The 27,500-nt window shown below is 32.4% G+C and overlaps 1 protein-coding gene and 1 pseudogene across 4 annotated transcripts in view; one reads left to right on the top strand and one right to left on the bottom strand.

Annotated features, from left to right (window-relative positions):
* LOC145261151 (uncharacterized) overlaps positions 1 to 27,500 on the bottom strand; it is a 1,211,790-nt gene that overhangs the window by 1,155,289 nt on the left and 29,001 nt on the right. The gene's annotated exons all lie outside the window — the stretch shown is intronic.
* LOC145261349 (U2 spliceosomal RNA) lies at positions 26,827 to 26,972 on the top strand (annotated as a pseudogene).

The raw sequence follows: 27,500 nt of genomic DNA, 5'->3' as shown, positions 1-27,500 counted from the left end.
TTTTTCATATTAGGAAAGTGTATTAGCCTTTGATGCTTTCGTAAATGATATGAAAAGACTATCTTTCGCTATCTCACAAAGCAGGTTTCAGGTCCAATAAGATGTGTGTGTTCCGAAAACGTTTGGAAAAAAAAAAAATTTATGCAAGCAATGAGTACTGTCCATTTTCAAAGCATTCAGTTTTATCTTGATAATAAATTCAAGATGCTTTCAAAGGCTTCTTCCCTGAATTTTTATCTCTCATCAAATTACCCTCCCTAAAAAAGGAACGCGAGCCGTTAATATCAAAATTGTTCTGTCCATACACACACACACACATGCACACACACATACACACACACACACATATATATATGTATATATATTTATGTATATATGCACTTATTTATACATACATATATGCATATACATAAATACGATATATGTATATATACGTATATGCATATATATGTGCATATATATGCATCTATATACATATACACGTATATGCATATATACGCTTGTATATGTGTGCATATGCATACTTATATATACACGTATATGCATATATATAAATACGATAAATGTATATATACGTATATATATAGAGAGAGGATTATGAAAATATATACGGCAATTAAGCCACACAATATTCCGCGTTTCATTCTCGTGTGAATTCGTCAGGCTTATGAAACGTGGAAGATTCTGTGTAGCTTAATTGTCATATGTATTTTCATAACTTACTACCAAGTACCTATGTATTGAGCACTGTTGAAGTAAATACTGAAAATTTACGCATAAAAGCATATCTTCATATATTAATTTATGTGATTAAATTAAGCAATCATATATATATATATATATATATATATATATATATATATATATATATATATATATATCGTGTTCTCTTATCTGTTTCCCCCATATGAGAGACGTTGTTGGTTTTCTTATCTTTAAGATCAAGTATGTGAGCATTTAAGAATCGATGAGATCGAACGAATCAATAGGCAAACTTTAACCTACTTTGCTGCTCGTCGAATGGCGGAGAAACGGAATAATTGAAGGATGCAAGTAAATAACGTCAAGGTTTTTCGCATTTTTTTTTCTCGCGCGTTTTTCAACCACGTGTTTATAAAATAAACTGCGTAATTCAAAGGAAGCTAAAGACTTTGCCTCCATATTGGAGAAATAAAGAAATAGTCATTCAATACAGGATTGGGCAACTTGCTAAAAACTGCGGGACTTTAAAAACCAATTCGACTTTAGTATAGAACAACAAAGAGAAAGCGGGATGTAGTAGAAATAGTGAAAGATAAAAGGCGAGAGAGAGAGAGAGAGAGAGCGAAATCGGAAAGAGTAAAAGAGAAAGAGGAGACTGATAGAGAGATAAGAAGGAGAGATAATGAGAGATAAAGAAAGAGAGAGAGAGAGAGAGGTGAGGGAAAAAAGAGAAATAAAGAGCAAAAATGGAGTGGTTGCAAAGAAAGGAATACAAAGAGAGAGAGAGAGAGAGAGAGAAGATGGGGTGAGAGGAAAAGAGAAAGAAAAGAATGAGCGAGAAAGAGGGGAAGGGAGAGAAAACGGGGACATCTGAAGGAGAGAGAAAGAGGTAAACATGGTAAAAAGAATAAGAGATAGGTGAGAGAAAGACAAAGAGAGGGATGAATAGGGATGCGATGGAAAGATAAAGAAAGAAAGAAAGCAAGGAAGAGAAATTTTTAATCATATCTAAGAGAGAAATGTGGGGAGTTGAGTAGCGAGATGTCTGCCCACATTATATTTACATTTTTGCATGTCATTACAGTCAGGGAAACAGGAAACAGGGAAGGAATTCCAGAGACTTTTATAAAACGTTTTTAAATTCTATTTGAAACTCCATCATTATTTTATTGGCTTGATCATAGCGAACTATATATTTTGCCGACTTCCGATTGAGTTGGGCTCATTTCTCGGACTGGTGACACGGTGAGAAATGTGACACAAGAGTCGGAAAATGGGATTAAAATATTAGCACCTCCGAGGAGGAGCAGTCTGACCTGAAAAATAAAATGCATGAACAACCTCGTCGGCATTCCTCGCCTCAGACGATTAGCAGTAAACTAACACCTCAAAAAGAGAAAGCAAATACTGGGAGAATTGGCTACCTAGAATTGCACAAGACCAGCATCAAACCGCAATCAACATAGAAAAGGCTATTTCAGAAATGGCACAAACTCTGTTGGCTTTGGTGCCACTCCCACTGCAAGTAGTTGGAAATTTTCGGTTGTGCTGGGCCTATTTATTAAACTGTCGACGAAGAAAAACGCTAAGGTTAACTGATTAAATTTCTGTATAAAATGACGGTTACAAGGTGGAACGATAAAAGTGTCGCCCTAAAATTTTTTTTTTTTTAAACAGCACTCCAGCTTTAAAAAATCAATTCAGGTAACTTGATTATGCAGTACAGCTGATATCTATTAAATGTAGCCGCCTTCAGCCTCAATCACCGTCTCGATACGGATCTGCAACTGGGAGCATGCCTTTTCTACAAGCGCTAACGGAAGCTCGGCGAATACTCGGAGAATGGCGGCGATCAAGCTAGCTTTGTTGTTGTGAGAGGTCATGTTGGTGATGCTTTCGACTTATAACTAAACGAAGTAGTCCAGCAGGTTCGGGTCGGAGAAGGAGAGGGACCAATGAGAGAAGGGTAAATAAAAAATAATAATAATGATAATTTCGTCCATCAAATTCTGTCTGTGTTTGTTTACAAAATCACGTCAGCTGATATTTGGGCTTGAATGCTCTAGATAAGTCACCTCTGATTAATGTTTAGTTTTGAAATATGCAAACAAAGAAATGATTTGCGGCGATTTTAAATGGTATCTCTTCTTTTATCGTAAACTGAGCTCATTAAGAAAAAATTAAAATAAAATGGCGAGGGACACCCGGGTTTGAACACGGGATAATTCAATTCGTAGTCGAATGCTATACCATTCTGCTATACCTCTAGACGTCAATAATTATGTTTGTTTTTTGTTTTGTTTTGTTTGTTTTTTTTAAGAATACATAATTTGCTAAAATTTTATTATCTTCCTTGCCAGTGTAACGCATAAAAAATTTCCTTTTAAAAATTCTTCTTTTTTATCTATGAGAAAATAATTTTTTCTAGGATCGGATTTTTTCGATTGCGATACTTATCGGATAAATTTCTGTACAAAACATATCTAAGAACTTTGCCAGACACATAAATTACCTTTTTTTACGGTCAGAATTAAATGAACAATAAATTTGAATCGAAATTCCAAAAAATGTTACTGTTTATGTATCTATAATATTATAATTGAGAAAGTTTTTGTTTCGTGATTACAAAAACATTTTTGTGTTATAATTATTATTTAAAACCGAACTTTGCGAGATGACAGTGAATGAACAGAACTAGTCGATAATATTCTGAAAATACAGTCCACAATATTTATTTCTTTTTATTTTATTCGTGTGCATTTTGCGTGATGACGTTTTATAACGCTAAACAAACGGGGCTTTGAAGTATTTAACAAATAAGATAATAAATTCATAAAATGCATTCTAAAAGTCTGAAACATTCGGATTGTTCGGAGGATTCTTCGGACTACTGTTCTGATCTTGAGCGTTATTTACAAAACGTTTCGGTCTTCAGGCGTATCTTTTTTTTTTTTTTTTTACACAGTGGTCACCACTTATCAAAGCCCGGAAGCCACTCAGGGATAAGGGTTATTGCAAGTACATTACGTTAGTGTGGAGATTTGATGAATTGTTTACTTAAGGGGGCGGTTCATTAGGAATTTGTGAACGTTGGACTTGAAGACATCCAAGTTGTAGTCAGGTGGGAAGCAGGCAGACGGATAGAGTTCCACAGGCGTGCAGTTCTAAGAAAGAAGCTTTGTTCATGGAATCCACGTTTTGATTTAGGCACAGATAAAGAGTAGGGAAAATTTTTCACTGTGGATTCGGCTAGACGGGTGTTTTTCGTGAAAGATTGACGAGGGGGGACCAGAGATTGGAGTTCAGACGAGCACCTGCCATGGAAATAACGATAAAACAAGGATAGGCTCGCAACGTCTCTTCTGTAGGAGAGAGGCTGCAGGGTAGAGAAAAGGGCATCCCCCACTAAGCCACGAAGTCTATTTTGTACTCTGTCAAGGCAGGATAAGCTGTTTTTAGCAGCTCCTGCCCAGATGTGGCAGCAGTACTCCATCCTTGGACGTACTTGGCTTTTATATAGATAGAGAATTGCATGGAATTTCGAACGGAAGCCTTTATTTAATCCACGGGAGTAGCATGCTCTCGTTCTGTCAGCCATGACTGGGTAAGTAATTCGCAATTGTATTTTTGGGTCTCCCGCATTGACGATCGAACCTTCAATCTCCAGAAATGAAACTTTTACGACGGAATTTCACACGTACGCTATTTACTACGCCATGTGACCTTGTGGAGCCCGACGGAAACGTGCAAATAACAAGAGTAGAACAATAGTTCGAAATAATACGAATAATTAATCCTCATTCAAAAAATTCAGAACTGTAAAACTCATAACGTTGCTAAATTCATGTTTCTAAAAAAAAAAGATAGGAACACGTGATCACTGCAGTTGAACGTCGCTTAACAAATGTATTTAAACCGATCTGTGTACGTTCTTAGCGTCAATAAAATTTATTCTCATCTCATCTCATCTCATATATATATATATATATATATATATATATATATATATATATATATTCTCATCATGTGTATATATGGTATGTTATAGGTACGAGCAATTCTAATGGCTGCTTAAGTATGAGACCTGGTTTTCAACGCCGGCTAATCATAATATTTTTAAAAATTTCGGTTATTTTTTGATTATGTTTAAAAGATTACAGCTTAAAGTTAATTTCTCAAAGAAAAAATAGCGTGTGAAATAAAAAAAAATATATGGAATAATTTTATCTCAAATCTGAAAAATCGTACATGTCACGTAAAAATTCATTATGGCAAAGATCGTGTTGACATTTTTCTGGCAAGAGAAATATAAGTTTTCTGGAATTATTTCCAAGTTTAGTATTAAGTTAAAGTCTTGAAATAATGAATTAATACAATAAATGTACTTAACTTTTGCTAAAAAAAGGTAATAATTATCCAAAAATGTGGCCATGGTAGCATGGCGGCGAAATTCAAAGAAGTACGGAAGCACATTAATGACATAATGTCATTATTATTTAACAATGTTCCGGCATATCGAGCATTTTTTTCCTTATATTTTCAAGAATGTGCCTCCATACTTACCGACATGGAACGTTTGTATGATTGTTTCCATTTTTTTAATTTAATTATTTTTGTATGTTCCTGTTCTTCAATTTATTTTTTTTACTTTATTTTCCGAGATTATATGAAAATTATCTTACATTGATGATTATACGTTCTTGCGTACAATACAAATATTAGAATCTTACATATAAAAATTACGTTAAAAACGTAACCGAAAAAAAAATAATAAATAATTTTTGCAATTAATTTTTTTTTTTTTTTTGCGGGAAAATATTAAATAACCGATGCTTAATTCAATGATAGTATCAGTAGTTCGAGAAATTAATTTTTCTTCGAGTTATATCGATTTCGTTAATATGCACTTTAGGTGCTTTTTTTCTTATGTTCCTGTAAAAATTAATTCTTTTTTTAATTGTTATAATTTACGATACATTTATTTTATTAAAAAAAAAGCCGAAATAAATTCTTGCATTTTTTTACTACAGAAACTCATAACTTTTGTAAAGGTGTTTTTTTTTTTTGTTATAAAAAATAATACATTTTCACTCGGATTAAAATAAAAATAATGTTTTCATTATATTCCGCGATCATTACTTAATAAATACTGAAAATTTCATTAAAATTGGTTAATTTCCTGATTTTTGGTGGATTTTTAAGTAAAAGGAGGAGTCAAAATGTTTATACATTTTCAGCATCGGCATTCATTTTGCCGGTACCTAGTATGTTAGAATGCATGACTCACTTGTTCGTCATATTTATATACATATTAAAGTCTGGTTTGTACTTTCTCCGCTTTGCGTTTTTTTTTTTTTTTTTTTTTTTTTTTTCAGATCATATGATTTCAAAACAAAACAAACACACTAACGATAAAAATAGATAAATAAATTACTAATAGAAAGAAAGGAATCCTGAATTCTGACGCACCCTGTATATAAATAAATGTGTGCAGAATTGAAACAGACGCTAATGCCTTACAAGGCTTTTCCTATGCGTTTTTGTTTCAGCTATTTCAAATCTATATTCGAGACCTAATAATAAAAACAGCAAAATCTAAAATGAACACTCTATTAAACAATATATCCCAAAACGGGAGAGAAACTTTTCGGTCGACCTAATCGCGCAAGTGCGTTTGTTTTGAAAATAAAAAAAAGTTTGGGGGGAGGTCTGCTGACAAGTTTTCAGCAGTTGCTCGCTCGCTTGCATGTTATTTATCGACCGTAGATTCGTTCAACCTGTAATTTCAGGCGCCTTTCCTACCTCCGAATAATATTAAAAAAAAAAGGTGAAGAGCACTCGCTGATCAAGCCAGCAAACAAACATGGCATTCTTCGAGACAAAGGCGAGCGCAGAGTACCGACGCCGGGCGAATTCACCAGTTCAACATCCGACCGGATTAGAGGCAATGAAAAGAGGTAGAGAAAAAAGGGGAGCAGCAAGAGGGGAGGGGAAACAGCGAAGTAAAAGGTGGGGGGGTGTAGGGAAGGAGAGAAGTAAGTTTAGGGTGGCAGCAATGAAGAGGGTGGAGAGGGAGAGAATTAGGTTAGGAGTGAAGGAGATGCAGAGGTGCGGGGATTGTAGATTGGGGAGGAAAAGGATTATTGAAAGGGGGATGCGGAGGAATGAATACCTGTTTTTGTGTTTTGATGTTATTTTATTCAATACTAGTCAGTTAATGATGGAGTAGACGTAGGAAAGTAAAAAAAAAGTATAAATGCACGCGGTGTAGAATGAGGTTGTAAGAGGTCTTATCGAATAGGGGGTAAAATTTGAGCTACTTCCTCTGTAGGTTATGATAATGATGAATAAATGTAATATTTTGATATCATGAAATAATGTGTCTTTAATGAAGTTCTATAGTTATATAAAGTAATGGCCAATAGCGTAAACATAATAAATTTTGATGTGCCAACTGTTGGTGTAAACCTATGGTATTTTGGTCCAGAGGGGGAAAATTGCGCCTCTTTTATTATATATAAGATTGTGCATTTATCTTTATGCTAGCAAGGGTGTAGGAATAATACACAATAAGATTTTAATACAGTTTCAGTAATTACAATTCTGAATTATTGTCGAAGAATTATTGTTCGTTATTATTTAGATTAATCCGACTATTGTTCTAATCTTGAATATTTTACTTGAATTTCACCGATTTCGATAACGATAAAATATGGTGAAACATGTGTTGACCCTTAGTCAATTACGGGCAACGTCAGGTCTCCCTGCTAGTTGAAAATAACACATATCTCACAACACGAAAACACGCGTTCGAAATGAATGTTTTTGTTTAGAGCAGACTTGAAGCATGATACTTGTCTTTTGCATTTTAAACTTTAATTCAAGCCATTTTATATAAAAATAGGTTCTCTTCAGGGCAATGTAAACTGCAGTGTATTATGGATCCAGTCACTGTGTGAAGGCATGTGAAGCTTTCTTTCGGTGCATCGCGTAGAGTCCTCAACTAGAGCAGGCGATCAATAGATTTGATTGAAAAATTGACGATTTCCTCGATTTGGATGAAAATAAAAATATAGGAGGGTGAAACATTCAATCATGGGCAACGCCGGGTCTCCTTGCCAGTTGAAAACAACATACATCTCAAAACACGAGAAATACAGTAAAACTCCTTTAATTTGAACTTCCTCTAAAGTTGAACTTCCTCTCATTTGGACTTCCTCTCATTTGGACTTCTTCTAAACCTGGACTTTCTCTAAACTTGAACTGTCTCGGCATTGAAATTGTATTAGCATATTTGATGCGGAGTTGCAGTAAATATGTTTACATGGTTTAGTCAGATATTGTGCAGAAATGTTAATATTGGTACTATGCAATTAATGTAGATTAGCTATTGATAATTAATTTACACTAACTGTAATTTTTTTTTTTTTTTGAGATTGCTATATTTAAAATAGTGTAACAATGGCTTGCAACTCTAACAGAAAACAAGTGACACTGACTTTACTCGAAAAAAGTAAAATTATAGAAAAATTAGATGCTGGAGTTGAAAATAGCGTTATATTGAGAGATTATAAGATTGGAAGAAGTACACTGCTTTACATCAAAAAGAAAAAGGAGGAAATATTGAAGGCTGCTCCTTTCTATTCAAATAAAATACATGTCAAAAGAAGGACTCTTCGCAGACCAAAGCAAGTTGAATTCGATCGAATATTGCATGCGTGGTTTGTAGCAAAACGGAATGAAGGTGTAGCAATATCTGCACCCATGTTAATTGCTAAAGCAAAATCTCTTAAGGAAGAGTTGAATATCGCAGAAGATATGAAATTCAGTGATGGCTGCTTAGGAGTTTTAAGAGTAGACATGGTATAAGACAATTAACAATGTCAGGCGAACAACGGTCTGCTGATACACACGCAGCATCCAATTATTGTGACAAATTCAAGACGATAATTGCCGATTATGGTTTAACACCAGAGGATGTTTACAACGCTGATAAAAGTGGCGTAAATTGGAAGTGCTTACCTACAAAAACATTAGCCGGATCCGAGGAGCAGAAAATAAAAGGACTCAAATTAAATAAAGAAAAACTAACAGTGATGGTATGCGCTAATGCTTCTGGAACTCATAAACTTAAGCTTCTTGTCATCGGCAAATCAAAGTGTCCCCGAGCATTGAAAGGAGTTTCGCCTTTGCCAGTATCCTATTATTCTTCACGAAATGGATGGATGAATCAACAGTTGTTTAAAGAATGGTTTTTGCAAGAATTTGTGCCAGTTGTCCAGGGGCGTTTTCTTGAATGAGGTAAACCTGATTCAAAGTGCTTGCTTCTGTTGGACAATTGTAGAGCACATCCTCCTGAACCAGAACTAGTGTCATCTTGCGGGAATATTTTTGTGTGTTACTTACCACCTAATGTGTCTTCTCTCATCTAACCTATGAATCAAGGGATTATTTGGAAGTTAAAATGTTGTTACAGAAATGATTTCATGATGAATATGATAAATAGTACCGTAAGTATAAGCGATTTTCAGCGCCATTTTACTACCAAAGATGCCATATTTTCTCTCGCAAGTGCATGGAATCAAGTTCGAGCAAGTACATTAATAAAAGCATGGGGTAAATTATGCCCAGTGCCAAAGTTTTCTGAACTGAAAGAATCAGAGAATATATCTGGTCTAGAAAAAATTCTTGAAACCAAACGGTTACCGACCAACCACGCTGTTCTTAAATCACTTAATGCAAATGATGTTGAAATGTGGGTGCAACAAGATGAGGAAACTACTGATCAATATCCTGAAGGCAGTAATAGTGATGAAAATTCCCTTACCCTAATGTAAATAACAAAGACACTCTGGTGAAGCAATATCATGGGATGATGCAGAAAAGTCTATGGAAAAGGTTATAAAATTTCTAGAAAAAAGTCCTTACTTTAGTGACAACTATGCTTTGCAAGCAATGTCACCCCGAAGAGATATAATCATAAAGAAGCTACAGAACCAAGAAATTGTAGATTTTCGTGATCGCTTATGGAATACAATGGCAGCGCCCGAGAGCTCAATCGATGAAAATAGAAACTGCAATGAGACTCATTCAATGAATAACTAAAATAAAAACTGTATTTTACATAAATTTATGATTTCTGTAGATGATAACTTAGGTAATAAATATCTAACAAGTGTAGATTTAATTTATTTTCAATGTTTTTGTTCCTGGTAATAATATTTAACAATTCTTACTTGCGATATTTCGTAAACTCAACTTAATATATACTCGAAGTATGATATAGCAATGAATTTCATTTACTATTTCTTAATTCTTGCTTTTTTTAGTTAGCGTAAAACGCAACCTGCGGGACTAACCGCTTCTTACTTCCGGTTTTACCGACTCTAACCGTGAAATCTAACTATGACCTTTCTTTATTAGTGCTTTCAACTCAACATTTATTTTTACACAAAGAATTCATTCTTTTATATTTATTATTACACCGCAACGATACCGTTATTTCGCTTGCATTACACTTAAATTAAAATTAAAACAAATAAATTCATTTGGAATTCGAGAAAACAAAAAATTCATTTAGAAATCGAGTGTGATGCGTGACTACTGAAACTAAACCAAAACAAACTTCACTGCGGAATTGATATTTGACCTAATTCCCTTTTGGGTTGATTCATCACGTTTTTTTTTTGTTTTGTTTTTGTTTTTTGTTTTTTTGTTTTTTTGCGCTTTCGCTTCAATGATTATTCGAGCCCCCCACCCCCAAAAGACACTTTTTCGGGATTTAGGATTATTACTTCACTTACAGGCCTCTAAAACGCCGTGCAACGCCGGGTACCCCCCGCTAGTACTTAATATAGGACGCAAATAATTAAAATAGGTGTTTAATTTTTTAATTAATCAGATATAGGTAGTTAAGGGGAGATATAAATTTACTTCAGCTTCTTTCAGGGTGTTTCAAACGTAATGTTGATTTTTAGTAATACATGTTTGGACAGATTAAAAATTATTGATGTATATAGTGTCTTGTTGAGAAAGAACATTAAACATTATTGATGGATATTGTGTATGTACATTATTGGTTACAGCATACTTGAAGCAATCTTTTGAGAAATAACATTAAACATTATTGATGTTTATAGTGTATTTATATTATTGGTTAGCATAATCGAAGCAATCTCTTTAGAAAGAACATTAAAAATTATTGATGCATATAGTGTGTTTCAATTACTGGTTACACCATACTCGAAGCAATTTTTTTGAGAAAGAACACTCAAAATTATTGATGTATATAGTGTATTTACATTATTGGTTAGCATAATCGAAGCAATCTCTTTAGAAAGAACATTAAAAATTATTGATGTATATAGTGTGTTTCAATTACTGGTTACACCATACTGGAAGCAATCTCTTGAGAAAGAACATTCAAAATTATTGATGTATATAGTGTGTTTACATTATTGGTTTCAGCATACTCGAAGCAATCTCTTGAGAAAGAACATTAAAAATTATTGATGTATATAGTGTATTTACATTATTTGTTTCAGCATACTCAAAGCAATCTCTTGAGAAAGAACATTAAAAATTATTGATGTATATAGTGTATTTACATTATTGGTTACAGCATACTCGAAGCAATCTCTTGAGAAATAACATTAAAATTATTGATGTATATAGTGTATTTACATTATTGGTTAAAGCATACTCGAACAATCACTTGAGAAAGAACATTAAAAATTATTGATGCATATAGTGTATTTACATTATTGGTTACAGCATACTAGAAGCAATCTCTTTAGAAAGAACATTAAAAATTATTGATGTATATAGTGTATTTACATTATTGGTTACAGCATACACGAAGCAATTCATTGAGAAAGGACATTAAAAATTATTTCAAAATTAATGATGGAGAACTTTGGAAATGAAAGATTTTAAGAGCCATATAAGGCATTTTAGTTTGTTCGTTCGTTTCTTTGTTTTTAATAAAGGTAAAAATGTTTTGCAAAAAAAAACATATTTGCCATTTTTACTCCAAGTAATTTGTTGTTTTTTTTCTAAATTTTAACCTTTCCCACTCTTCACCGCCGATGTCTCGGCCCTAGCAACATAGCTAAAAAAAAAAGCGACACGGCTGATATTTCGGCCTTCTAATAATAGGTTATCAAATAATTGTCAATCGTCTTTTGTCGTTTGGGCTAATTATTGCCTAATTAGGTCATGGCTGACAGAACGGGCACAATTTATCCATCGTGGATTAAGTAAATGGCTCAGTTAAAAAGTCCAAAGTGTTAAATATACATCCAAAGCAACGGCGACCAGGACAGTCTGAACTTTGTGACTTTTAGTAGTTTACATGACGGCATATTAGAACCTTTCAAATTATTGTTGTAGATAGCATATTTATATTATCGTGAGAACATACTTGAAGGTATCTCTCGAGCAAGAAAGTAAACAATTATTTGAAAGTTAATTATTTAAAAGTTAACGGGAAATTTTAAGACCCTATTTAAGACATGCTTTTAGGAGCCCATTTAAGACATGCTTTTAAGACCCCATTTAAGACATACTTTTAAGAACCCATTTAATACATGCTTTTCTATTTCAATAAACGCACTTCACTGTCATTATTTGTTCCATATGAAAATAAATTTTCAACGACGAATATTTAAGTAAGAATGCATTGATAAACAATGCATTCTTACTTAAATATTCGTCGTTGAAAATTCATCTTTTAGGACTACTATCCTCATTTTCGTTGTCTTCTCCACAAGCGTTTCGGTCGATGTAACCCCCGACCTTTTCAGGTGCATCTGTACCAGTCAAGAAATCATCATGCCGAACTCTAGACCCATCCGAACTTTCAAACTTAGTCAATTATTTAATCCACGGGATAGATTGTTGTCATTCTGTCAGCCATAAGCGAGTATAATTATTGTCTTTTTCTCTCTTTTGTTATTATCGCTTATAGTAGGGATTGAACCTAAAACACCATAAGAATGACAGTTAGAACTTATGCCAAATTAAAAAAAAAACAACGCCTTTATACATTGCTCCAGAGGTCTATGTGTACAGTTCTAGATCTACCTAAAAAGGGTTGGAGGTTACATCGACTGAAACGTTCAGGAAGCTATACAAAATTTTTAACTGAGCCCTTTACTTAATATACGATGGATGAATTGTCCCCGTTCTGTCAGCTATGACCAGGTATAATTGTTAAATGATTTTTTTATATTCTTATTAGTATTGCCTGTAGTGAGGATTGAACCTAAAACCTCCAGAAGACTCACTTAGGATGAATGGCAAATTAAAAGATATATATCAGCGTTTTTGCGCTGTGGGTTCATGTGAAAATTTTTAAATGCACCTGTAGAATGTTTGAGGTTACATCGGCTGAAACGTTCTGAAAAAGATCGCACAAAATTTTAAAAGTTGTCCGACTAATTCAAATAAAATAAACTAGCAGAACCCGTGAGAATTCCTCGGTAGTTGAAGATTTTTAAAACACATTATAAATAAAATGGATGAAAAGATTAAATAAAACAAATAACAACGAATTTAAAACATTTTTGGTACCTTCTTTTTAAACCTTTTAATGCTAAAAAAAAAATTATTTTAAAAATTGACATTTTTTTTTCAATGAAAAATCAACACACAACGCAATGTTTTGTTTTTATCTGAATAATTTTTAATAAAAATTATAAAGAAGTTCACTAGCACATTACTTTTTGAATAAAAATATATATAATACAAAAAACTTACAGTCGCCTCATAATATGACTTTTTTAATTATAAAATAAAATAGCCAATTTGAAACCGTAAACAGGAAGCCATGTTTTTTTGTTTTGAGAATTTTTCGATAGGAAATGGTTTTCATGATTTTAAACTGATAAAGAGTGACTATAAAGGTTAGTTCATTTCTCATTAAATTTTGTTTGCAATGATAAGGCTTTTTTGTGACATAGACGTTGGACAAATAAATTAATATTTAGATCATAAATTCTTATATAATAAAAACTTCCAACAGTTAATAAAAATTTTATCTGGAAGTAAGAACGGAATTGGAACTTCATCAGGAAAAGGCAAGTCATATTATTTCAGACAACAATTTAAATTTTTTATCATCTTAAAAATGTCAGCTATTCGTCCAAGGTCAAGCAGAAATCCCATTGTTCTCCGAACAAGAAGTTCTGTCGGCTATTGATTAGTAAATAGTGAGAAAGCAGATATGTAACACAAGTGGAAGACAATTAATTTTCCCAAGAGGGCACATGAGATATTTGGACAGCTGTGAAAATCTAGAATAATATAGTTAATTTGGTTTCGTTTAATATATATATATATATATATATATATATATATATATATATGTGTGTGTGTGTGTGTGTGTGTGTGTGTTTATATATGTATATATATTGTATATATATGTATATATATTCTATATATATGTATATATATATTATATATATGTATATATATATTATATATATATGTATATATATTATATATATATGTATATATATTATATATATGTATTTATATACATATATATTATATATATGTGTGTATATATACATATATATTATATATATGTTTGTATATATACATATATATATTATATATGTATATATACATATATATTATATATATACATATATATTATATATATGTATATATATATATACATACATATATATACTAGGAGAAAGGGTGAAAGAGTTTTCAGAGAGGAAAACATAACAAATTTAGATTAATTTGTACGATCGTTTCGGAAACGATACTCCTTTGCTCTTTTAGACTTTGGTCTATTACTTTCAATAATATATATATATATATATATATATATATATATATATACATACATAAAAATACATATCCATATATATACACGTACATATGCAGATATATCTATACACATATATATGCATATATACACATAGATACATATATACATACATATTTATATATACATACATATATATACATATATATACATACATATGTATACGTATATGCACTTATATATGCATACATATATATACATACACATATATATACATATACATACATATACGACACAATCACGTAGACACACAGGTTCTCGCCTTAACCCAAAGTTAAACAACGATGATCCTGGCCAGTACCAGATGCCTAGCCTTTCAAAATGGTCGCCCATCTGGTAATATAAATTATACGTTTTACTACGGTAACTCATCAAGTTTTGATATGCATATGGATTTGGCTCAGATGGTAACGAATAACACATGAGAGCTGCATGTTTTGATTTCGATTTTAGCTGATGGCACCCAAGTCACATTTTTAAAACGTTTTAAATCATTACTATATTTGAAACAATCTTATCATTAATAGAGAATGAGTTTTATAAATAATAAATAAGAAGTCTTCTTAAATTGAAAGTTCATATTCAAGAGTTCTTATGACCAGGAAATGCCAGGTAGCTTGCTAGTAATATATATATATATATATATATATATATATATATATATATATATATATATATATATATATATATATATATATATATATACAGTGATGATCATATTTATTGGCACGGTAAAATAAAAGTTAAATTTTGTCTAATAAATTCTAAAAAAGGGATTAAATTAAAGAAAATAACAAAGTATATTATGTATTTTTAACTGGCCTTTCCGATGCAGCAATCGGATTTTAGAAAAAATAAATAACAAAGGAACAACAAACATGTGTTCGAACATACTTATCAAAGTATTCTTATGTGCATCTATATAAAAAACCCTTGTAAACATTTTTTTTTTTTTTTCATTTTTTGTTTCCATATATTGGGAGCCAGGTGCGAATGCAGATCCCACAATTTTTATGAACCACCGTTCTGCCAAATCAAACATACCCATTCCTGATCCTCGATACATCTTCTATCATTATATGTAATCAGTTTGTTTTAAATAGTCAACTATATAGGAGCCTATTCATGACCACACACACACATAGACACACACACAGACGTTCAGCTTTATATTATAGAAGATATATATGTATATATATGTGTGTGTGTGTGTGTGTGTGTGTGTGTGTGTGTGTGTGTGTGTGTGTGTGTGTGTGTGTGTGTGTGTGTGGCTAAAGAAAAACAATCGTGAAAAACAGTAAAGTTAGTGAACTTTGCAAGTGCAATGAAAAGTCAGGGTGTTATGATTTGACATAAATCAAACTCTATGACCTATCACAACTTTCACCGGAAGCTAAGTGGACGGGACCGGATTTGACGTGTCAAATCTTCCGGTTTGGTGAAATTTACTTAATTTTAGTTAAGTTGGTTCTAAGACACGCAAGCGACAACATGGTAGATCAAATCTCTTAAAAGGGGGCGACGGTTTGTCTGCATGCCAAGATCTTTGGTCCACTCCAGTCTTCTGAGATAATACCTGTGGAGTGGAATAAAAAATGTATTTATAAAAAAAAAAACAATCCTCATCTTGTGTTCGTTTGGCATGCCTTTGTCTTCGGTTAGCAGAATCAACTCCCAAGATAATCGATGAAGAGTCCTCCACAGTCAAGCAGAGCCAGGTATGACGTCATGTTATGTATTCGTGTTATATGTAATTTATACATCCACACACGAAGAGACATTTCTAGACGGTCACGGCTTGATACATAAGGCCCGTAAATAAAAGAAATAAGTAAATAGATAAGCAGATAGGAACAGACAATTCCCTTCGTATATGACACTAGCTTGGGTGCCTGGCGTTGCCCGGGTGTTTGGAGGTGTGTGTTGAACAAAAAGAAAAGTGGTAGTAGGCAGGCAGGCTCGAACCCGTGCCGCGAAGGCGGAAAAAAAAGTGAAATAAAATTTGATGTTTAAGTCGATGTCGCTATGACGCGACCGGAAGTCAACAGCTTTGAAATTAACTGAAGTCAATCCATCGGTGACGTTGACTTGCTAAAATGTCAGCGAAAAAAAAACGAATTGTACAAATTGGCTGAGTTTAGGGTGAAGGAATTAATGTTTTTGGTCAATTTTTCGATATTTGCCGTCCGAGATGTCGAGCTTCAAAATGATACCGATCTTGTCAGGAAAGGTCGAAAGTTTTTGCGAGATATACATACATACATACATACATACATACATACTTAAAATTTAAACAGATAGATCAGATTTATATTATAGATAACACATGGTTAACAGAACAAGAACGAATTACTCCTGTGGATTAAATAAAGGGTTCCATAAAAAGTTCCGTACAGAATCCCCAAATCGACAGAAAGATTCCCCATATTATTTGAATTCTTCAAACTACTTACGCAAAGACGCGTAGCGTAGTGCATAAAGTACTTAGTATTACAGTTGTAAGTTACACTTTTCTGGCGGTTGAAGGTTCAATCCTCACCACGGGCGACACTCAAAAATACAATTTCAAATTACTTAGAATTCTGTCCAAACATGGCTGACGGAACGAGAACATGCTACCCACGTGGATGAAATAAAAGGTTCCGTTGGAAACACGGTGCAGATTCCAGAATTCGACAGAAAGATTTCCCTCTGCAAGGCACACCGTAAGAAGGTAAGAAGTTATTTCGATCGAAACGTGAAAGTGACACTCAAGTTGAGAACAGTAGTCCGAAGAATTTTAATAATACGAATACAATCCTCATCCCAAAAATTCAGAAAAGAAAGATTCACCTCGTTTGATAAGATGCACCTAGAGAATGTCATCCAAGACGATAACAAAAGTTTGAATAAATAATATAAAAATATTGTGTGTGTGTGTGTGTGTGTGTGTGTGTGTGTGTGTGTGTGCGTGCGTGCGTGTGGGTGTGGGTGTGTGTGTCTGTGTGTGTGTGTTTACGTATCAATTGTCAATGGTGAACTAAAATTTAAACTAGAACCCGATTGTATTTCTATAGCCATATGTTTCTTATTTGGATAAATAGATTTCTGTACGTACAGTTATGAAAGAAAAATATATATACGTAGATATGTACGCGGATAGAATGTAAGGTTTTCGAAACTGTCTAAAATCAATACATTCTTTCTAGAATGAGTGCGTTTATATTTTTAGGATCATACGCTCGAGGGAATACGTTCAAAAATTCGCACAAACGCATTTTTTGAATTGCAGCTTTTGATGTCAACAACAGACAATAAATAAGAACGATGGTATATACAACTATGTGTGCATATATATATATATATATATATATATATATATATATATATATATATATATATATATATATATATATACTATAATAATTATTAAATACCTACAGACATTCGGTGTTTTTTTTTGGGGGGGGGGATTGCAGCTTTTGATGTCAACAACAGGCAATAAATAGGAATATACAAATATGTGTGCATAAATATATATATATATATATATATATATATATATATATATATATTATTTACTCTAATAATTATTAAATACCTACAGACATTCAGTGTTTCAGCCTTTTGGAAATCATCAATGCAGGGTGTCACGATGAACCGCGAAAAATATTGTTGAAATTTAAACATTTATTTTTAAATGTTTTTAACGTCTGTCAGAGTCATTTAATGAGTATATGATATGAGGCAACTGTACATGCGAGCTAAATTGACCGACCTTATTTCAACTGTAAAGTGCGCAACGATAAGAAACGAGTTTGTTAAAGGGGCTGACATAATCATTTACTATAATAATTATTAAATACTTACAGACACTAGTGTTTCATTCTTTCGGAAATCGTCAGTACAGGGTGTCACGATTAACATCGGTCGAGAGATTCGAACCCGGCAACGAAGTTATCTCTGACTCCGTTAGCAAGGACCAAATCAATTTGGCAACCATTAACCGCGAGAAATATCGTTAAAATTTAAGCATTTATCTTTAAATGTTATATATATATATATATATATATATATATATATATATATATATACATATGTATATATATATATATAAATATATATATACATATGTGTATATATATATAAATATATATATACATATGCATATATATATTTATATATATATATATATATATATATATATATATATATATATATATATATATATATATATATATATATATATATAAAATAAAAATTACAATTAAATTTACCAAATGATCCAAGATGGTAAAATTAAAGTATATTATAAATATTAAAGAATTAATATTTATAAACTTATCTCAGCCAGATATAAAAGCTCGATAAAACCAAATAGGAAATAGAGCTTATAATATGAGCAAACAGTTAATAAAATATGTTAAAAAACACGTTGAAATGAGTTAAAAACATATTTAATTCGAAAAGGAAACACTAGATAAATGGATAGTCCATAATCCGCGGAGTTTCGAAGAAATACTTTCCTTCTCATCAGAGGGTAGGAATTAGCAAAATCTGATCCTGCATTTTGCTAATTCCTACCCTCTGATGAGAAGGAAAGTATTTCTTCGAAACTCCGCGGATTAAGGACTATCCATTTATCTAGTGTTTCCTTTTCAGATTAAATATGTGTTTAACTCATTTCAAAGTATTTTTTAACATATTTTATTAACTGTTTGCTCATATATATATATATATATATATATATATATATATATATATATATATATATATATATATATATATATATATCCCGAAAGGATGAAACTCTAGTGTTTGTAGGTATTTAATTATTATTTTATAATTATTATGATAAATAATTTTACATACAGATCTTTATGGGTCCTAAACTCGAATTTAATTTTAACAAGTAAATATTTTTATTTTTTTTAAAAATATTGAATTTGGCTGGTCTTTTAAAACGTTGAAATTTGAATTTTGAATTCCAATATCAGCTATACGTTTTAACTATTGATTTTCTATTTTTTGGACACACGTACGTGCGATCGACGCTTCACACTGTATCGGATATTTAAAACCTTGATTAATCAATAGTGCCTGATAAGGCCGGTTATTGATTATCTGCCGATTAATCGGTGCACCTTGAGTCTTAACACATTTTATCTTATATTTTTTTAACAGTTTAAACCAACGAACTGTATTTATTTGCCCCAATAAACGCGAAAATCTGCCGCATACATCATAACTAGGACTAGCACAACAGCATATTCTTTTCCATTGTTTTAACACTCATATCTTATATGCTTTTATATAGAGTGATGTGGTTCTCGGTTAATTAACTGTGCCCAACTGTGTCGGATATATACTCGAGAGTCAAAATAATAAGAATATGCTGTTGTCATACCTCTAGTCATCACACATTTCTATTTCTCTCTTGCTCTCTCTCTCTCTCTCTCTATATATATATATATATATATATATATATATATATGTATATATATATACATATATATATATATATATATATATATATATATATATATGCGTGTGTGTGCGTGTGTACTATATTTATTTATATAAATATCGTCATTATAATGGCTAAGACAACAGCATATTCTTTCCATTTTTTTTACTCTCTAGTTTGTATCCGTTGGTATCTTATATACTTTTCTATAGATTGATGTGGTTCTCGGTTGATTAACTGCGTCGCATATATACTCGATAAGAATATGCTGCTGTCATAGCCTAATCATAACCAATCACAAATTAAGACAAAGTAAAGAAAATTCTCACAAATAAGCATACATGACTCGACTGAATAGGCCAACCCATTCAACAACAAGCAGTTACGGTTACTGTTGGTTTTAAACAAACGTATCTTGTCACAGATTTTAGCAACATCTGAAGGCTTACCAGGCATTACTCCCAGCATGGCACGTTCAACAAAGAAGAATACACACACACACACACACACACACACACACACACACACACACACACATACACACACAATATATATATATATATACAGTGTAACCCGGATATAAGATACTTCTTCGGGACCCTCCATCTCTCTTATATCAGGGTTTCTTATATCCGGGTTACACTGTACTTTAACACAAGCTCTAAGTTGGGATCAGAGAAAATCTCTCTTATATCCGTTTTCTTATGTTTGGATCTCTTATATCCGAGTTACTTATATAGATTACGTTATATATATATATATATATATATATATATATATATATATATATATATATATATATATATATATGTGAAAGTGTCTGTGTGTCTGTGTGTGTACATTTCCCTACGCAATAACTCTGCCAATTTTAAGCTTACATACTTGAAATTTGATATACAGGGTACTGAGATTTGGGAAAATCGATGTGACTGGTTTTCGGGCAGAAATTTTGCAATTAAGGGGTCAAAGTTAAATGATTTGACCTTGGAGAACTCTACCAAACTCCTCCTACAATTTTTGGTCTAAACACTTGAATTTTAGATATAGCTTCCTTGGACATGTATCTAACTTAATAACTTGATTTGAGCCCTAAACAATAACTTTTAAGGGGTCATAATAGAGGTCAAAGTTTAAAAAATTGACCGTTTTTGTTTGTTTTTTGCCCAGCATACACCTCAAAACACCCGGGCAACGCCGGGCACCCATGCTAATATATGTACAAAAGTGAAAGCGTCTGTCTGTGTGTGTGTCTGTGTGTGTACATTTCCCTATGCAATAACTCTGTCAATTTTTAGTCTACAGACTCGAAAGTTGATATACAGAGTACTGAGATTTGGGAAAATCGATATGATCGGTTTTCGGGCAGAAATTTTGCCATTAAGGGATCAAAGTTCAACCATTTGACCTACCAAACTCCTCTGACAATTTTGGGTCTACACACTTGAATTTTAGATATAGGTTCCTTGGACATGGATCTAACTTAATAACTTGATTTGAGCCCAAAACAATTCTAAGGGTCATAATAGGGGTCAAAGTTTTTAAAAATTTACCGCTTTTTTTTTCTTTTTGCTCAACATACACCTCCAAATATCCGGGCAACGCCGAGCACCCATGCTATTATATATATGTGTGTGTGTGTGTGTGTGTGTGTGTGTGTGTGTGTGTGTGTGTGTGTGTGTGTGTGTATACGTACTGAGCACTTTTGAAGTAAATTGAAGTTTACGCATAAATCTATATTTTCGTATATTAATTTTATGTGAGTAAATTAAGTAGTTATATATATATATATATATATATATATATATATATATATATATATATATATATATATATATATACTCGGGGTTTTTTATATTCAAAAGTAATGGACTAATGAATTCAACGAGGTTGTTAGATAGTGCTCAATAAAAAGAGCTGATAATACTTGTTTATTGTTATATAAACATGTTCACATCCCGCTGCTACAAATAGCCACTTGTTTCAATCAAACAACAGATATCATCAGGCAGCGACTTGACTATTCAAAAGTTCAATGAATAACCTGATAATAAGATTATTCATTGAACTTTTGAATAGTCAAGTCGCTGCCTGATGATATCTGTTGTTTGATTGAAACAAGTGGCTATTTGTAGCAGCGGGATGTGAACATGTTTATATAACAATAAACAAGTATATATATATATATCTTTATTATATACACCTTTCGTTTATAAACATTCTGATTTCTTCTTCTATGCCTTCATTAAAAAAAAACAGTATATTGTTCTATTAAACCTTTATTGTTTAAATAATTTAACTTTGTTCGTTTTATTAAAAAGTTGAAGATATTTTTCACTCAATAATGAGCTTTGGAAGATTGTCAATGAAAGAAATACAATCACCAATGAATTATATATATATAGTTTATTCTAAATTTTGATGAATTATGTATATGGTGTATTCTAAATTTTGATGAATTATGTATATGGTGTATTCTAAATTTTGATGATTTGTATTTAATTTTAATAAATAAATATATTCATTTTCAAAAATCCTGAAATGTCTCATCTTTTAAACCTTTACCGCCAAATTGTACTTTTAAATCGCCTTTAAAACAAAAACGATATTTCTTACTCTTATGGTTTGTCAACCCAACCGTCTTCAAAGTGCAGATCTATGCAGGGTTCAATAACTGAATGAGGGGTTTTGTTTATGTTCGTGCGTCAGTTGCACGCTAACTTCAGTCACGTGTGGGTTTCATGATTCTAAAATTTATTTACTGCATAAAAAAAATTCTGGTGGTAAAAGGTTAAACCGTTAAATTTTGAATTTATATGTAACAGGTATCAGGTATTATGATTTGGGAAACTATCAATCACGTAGACGCAAAACAAAATTTCACATAACAAAAAAGCTGTGTACGATCGTTTCTGTGACGATACACGTCCTTATGAAAATAAAGTTTCTTCGTCCGCACAAGAGTTGGGTACCATATAGAAAACTGAAACATAGAATGACGACTAAAGTGAAGATAACCAACTTTTATACGGCAAATAAAAAAATTATAAGTCACAGAGAAATAAATAGAGTTTAGCTAGAAAAAATCGTGTGAGAGTCATATCAAGGCAATTATAGCATTATTAGACGGATAGAGGTTCATAATAAGGGAAGTGAAGGTTGCCTACATCCAAGGCATACATAACACAATGCAAAATATATTTTACCAATTACAAATTCTTTTTCGGTATATATATATATATATATATATATATATATATATATATATATATATATATATATATATATATATATTACTAGCAAAAGTACCCGTCATTGACTGGGTTCAAAAACAGCCTACAGAAAATGGACTCTGATTTATGAAAGTATGATAGGTTATGAAAAGGAAGGGTTGTAAATTTGGGTTGAATTTGGTGGTATCAAAACCAAAGCAACATATGATGAAAGTAAAAATAATATAGATAAACCCCATAATTTATTGCACCATACCTGTTCACACTGAAACACTAATCACAATATTATGTGGGTCTATATTAAAAAACCTTGTTAAACTTTCTGACATATTTCCATTCTATGGAGGTCAGGCGCGAACAAACACCCCATAATTTTATTATACCATATTTCTTCAAACTGAAACATAATTATCAAAGTATACTTACGCAGATAGATATGAAAAGTCTTTATTAAAGTTTGTGCCTATTTCCATTCTACGGAGGTCAGGCGCGAACGCAGACCTCACAATTTTATTATACCATCCCTATTTAAGTTAAAACATACTTATCAAAGTATTTTATGTACATCTATATCAAAAACACCTGTAAACGTTTTTTTTTTTTTAAATTTTTCTTTCCATACTTTGTGGACCAGGCGCGAATGCAGACCCCACAATTTTAATGAACCACCGTTCTGCCAGATCAAACATACCCATTCCTGTGTTTCGATACATCTTCTATTATTATATGTAATCAATTTTTTTTTAAATAGTCAACCATATAGGAGCCTATTCGTGAGCAGGCACACACACATACACACACAGAGACATTCAGCTTTATGTTATAGAAGATATATATACAGTGGCGCCAAAAAGAAAGTCCGCACTTGTCATTTTTTCAAAAACCGCAAAGTTAAACTAAATTGAATGTAACTGTTTAAACAACATATACGTCATTTTATTCTCTTTTTATTTCTCTATAATTTTACCTGTTTATATTTGACTTTTAATTGAAGTACCTTTGTGTTCACGTCAATCTATAAAATTAACTTCAAATCGAGAAGGCAAAAAGAAACTACGTACAATGGAAAATTGTTATTTAAATATAACTTTAGAATATTAATGCAACACAAATACAACAGGAATACAATAAGCTAGTTAATACTTAGTAGAATAGTCTTTCTGAAATTTGACAGCCTGCAATCTTTTGGGCATTCCTTAAATTCGTCTGCGTCAATACTCCGGTGAAAAGGCATTCCATTACTCTGTAATGTTTGTCCAAAGTTCTTTCAGATTTGAAATTTTATCATTGCATAGCTGTTGCTTGATGTAATGCCATACGTTTTCGATAAGATTGAGGTCTGGAGATTGTGCAGGCCGATCCAAACACAGAATATCATGCTCTTCCAGGAACCTCTTGACATTGCTAGCTCTGTGAATGGGAGCATTAACCTGCACGAAGATAGGATTATCATCCAAATTCCAACCAAAGTAGGGTAGAAAATATTCAGTCAACATATTAATTACTTGGACCTTTCAAGCGAACTATAGGCCCTCGACTATTGACACTAATAACGCCCCACACCAAAACTGAACCTCCACCATCTTGCAGCATTGAAACTTTGCACCCAGGTTTAAATTCTTCGTCCTTCCATTGACGAACGTATTGCCTACCATCACTGCCTAGCCTATTGAACTTGCTTTCGTCGCTAAATTCACTTTCGACCAATATGAAGAGTAATGATCTTCATTGCATCTGACGAAGTCCAGACGGCGCTTTCTGTTCTTTACAGAAATCATTTTGCACTCTTGTTGGATTTGGGGAACCGTTTCAAATCTGTTTTTGAGGCTGCAGATCTTGATAACATTGTTGTCCCTGTAAGAAGTAACTCTAGGACAACCAGATTTAGGGGCATCACGAACACTGCCGGTGTTTTTTGGTGCTTTTGCAGTTATTCGTGCCGGTTTCTCATCACATTTCAATCTGCGGCCGATTTCTCGATTGGATAAACCAGAAAGATGGAGATTAATGAGCTCTTGACGATCACTAAGAGAAAGTCGAGGCATATGGACGAAATGTTACATTGTATAACCTGAAACAACAACTATTACGATTAGAGATGCTCTGGTGATTCAGAGGTGGATATTTTAAGCTGGTTTTAAGTTCATTTGTTGCTGCGGAGTTTCTTTTTGCCTTCTCGATTCAAAGTTAATTTTTTTTAAGTTGACGTGAACACGAAGATACTTCAATTAAAAGTCAAATATGAACAAGTAAAATTATAGAGGAATGAAAGGCAAATCAAATGAGGTATAGGTTGCTTAAACAGTTACATTAAATTTAGCTTAAATTTGCGATTTTGGAAAAAAAATTACAGGTGCGGACTTTCTTTTTTAACGCCACTGTACACGATTTATTTCTGAGCCTGATCATTACAGAACTTGGAATACAGATACTAGACATAGCATGAGTAATATTTCCATTAATTTAGTTGCGTAAAAATTAAGATATCTATTTTTTTTCTTTTTTTTTTTTGCAATTTTGATAACAGATAATAGACATCAATTAATAACTGTTCCTCAAATTTCAATTCGTTTGGTGGAGTAGCTTAAATGGTGCTCGGGAGAATAATGTGATCACCCCGCCTTCTCATTTGAAAATTAAAATATTTCATTTTTTTTTTTAATTTTATTCTCGTATATATATATATATATATATATATATATATATATATATATATATATATATATATATATACTAGACTACCCGTGACCCGTTGGGTCAGTATTTTTTTAGCTATGGAATTCATGCATGCGCATGACACTTGTGACGTAAAAAAAAAACATTTTTATGAAAGTATATTAAAATGAAAAAAGAATATAGATAGATTTCTATGAGTTTATTTTTTTGACATAACAGAAACATTTCTATGAAAGTATATTAAAATGAAAAAAGAATATAGATAGATTTCTATGAGTCGTTCTGTTTATTATAATTGATTATTTTTGAAAAAAAAATTACAGTTACTGAATTATAAGTGGTTGACCGTACTTATACGTTTTCAGCGTCCCAATTGTTCTTTTGTTTTGTTTTTTGTTTTGTTTTGTTTTTTCGTGTTTAAATTAGTCAAGTAAACAATTGTTAATACAGCCTGCTTTTTAGTCGCGTGCAAGCGACTCTATAAGTCACTCCGTCGGTCCGTCGGTCCGTCGGTCGGTTTGTCCGAAACACTTCCATACTTGGCCTTTTTAGTTAAGATCAAATGTCTGTTGTTAATAGATGCTGTTCTTAGCTTTTTAAGGTTTTCTTAGCCTTCGGGCTGGGATCAAAGTGTAGTATCTTTTCCGGCAGATACTGCAAGCAAAGACCATATGTGGGGGAAACCCCACATATAAGACCTTGGTCAATGTAGGGGCAACCCTTCATACCAATTGTCAGTATCCAGCTCCCATTTCCCACCCATCGGGAGCTGGTCCCCTTTTCCTTCCCCCCTCCCTCTCTCTCCACATTAAAAACGGCCTTGTGCCTAATTTGCTCAGTGGGGAAGCGAATAAATACAATCTTTCCCCTTCACTCCTCACATTAAAAATCGACCTTGTGCCTAATTTGCTCGGTGGGGGAGCAAATAAATATTCTTTTCTTGGCCTTTTGGCCAAGATCAAAGTGTAGTATCTGTTCCGCAGATACTGCACTTAAGATAATTTGTACCAGTCAATGGAGGGGAAACCCTCTATACTGGGACAATTATTATTTTTGGTAACCAGAGTGCCCCCTTTTTGCCTACTTTTAGGGGAGCTGGTTTTTACCTCACATTAAAAACGGCCTTGTGCCTAATTTGCTCAGTGGGGGAGCAAATAAACACCATCTGTTCTTACTACATGCTGTACTTATTGTGATATAAAGTGAGGGATCACTTTTCTGTATTAATTTAATGTAAAATAATCACCCACTTTACAACCAGTCAGTCTCAAAGCCATTCAAGTCATTCTCCAGATCATTCAAGTTGTTTTTAAAGGATTCCAGTTATTTTCTAAGCATTCAAGTCATTCTTAAGGTCATTCAATTCATCCTTAAGTTCATTAAAGTCATTCTAAGTCATTTACTTTTTATTTATTTATTTAAGTCATTTCAGCCCATTTTTCGATCATTTTAGTTTATCTTTAAGAATTTCATGTCAATCCTACATTCACACATTCATTCATTACACGAGAGCACGCGACTAATGTCTATCGGTCTTGTTTTTTTGTTTGTTTGTTTGTTTGTTTGTTTGTTTTACATCGTTTATGTCTGTATTACGTTTAAGGTA

Source organism: Euprymna scolopes, chromosome 37 (genome assembly GCF_053919585.1).
Source record: "Euprymna scolopes isolate OS-2025 chromosome 37, ASM5391958v1, whole genome shotgun sequence".
NCBI classification, from domain to species: Eukaryota; Metazoa; Mollusca; class Cephalopoda; order Sepiida; family Sepiolidae; genus Euprymna; species Euprymna scolopes.
The sequence above is the reverse complement of the archived record's forward strand: the minus strand, read 5'-3'. Positions and strand labels throughout refer to the sequence as shown.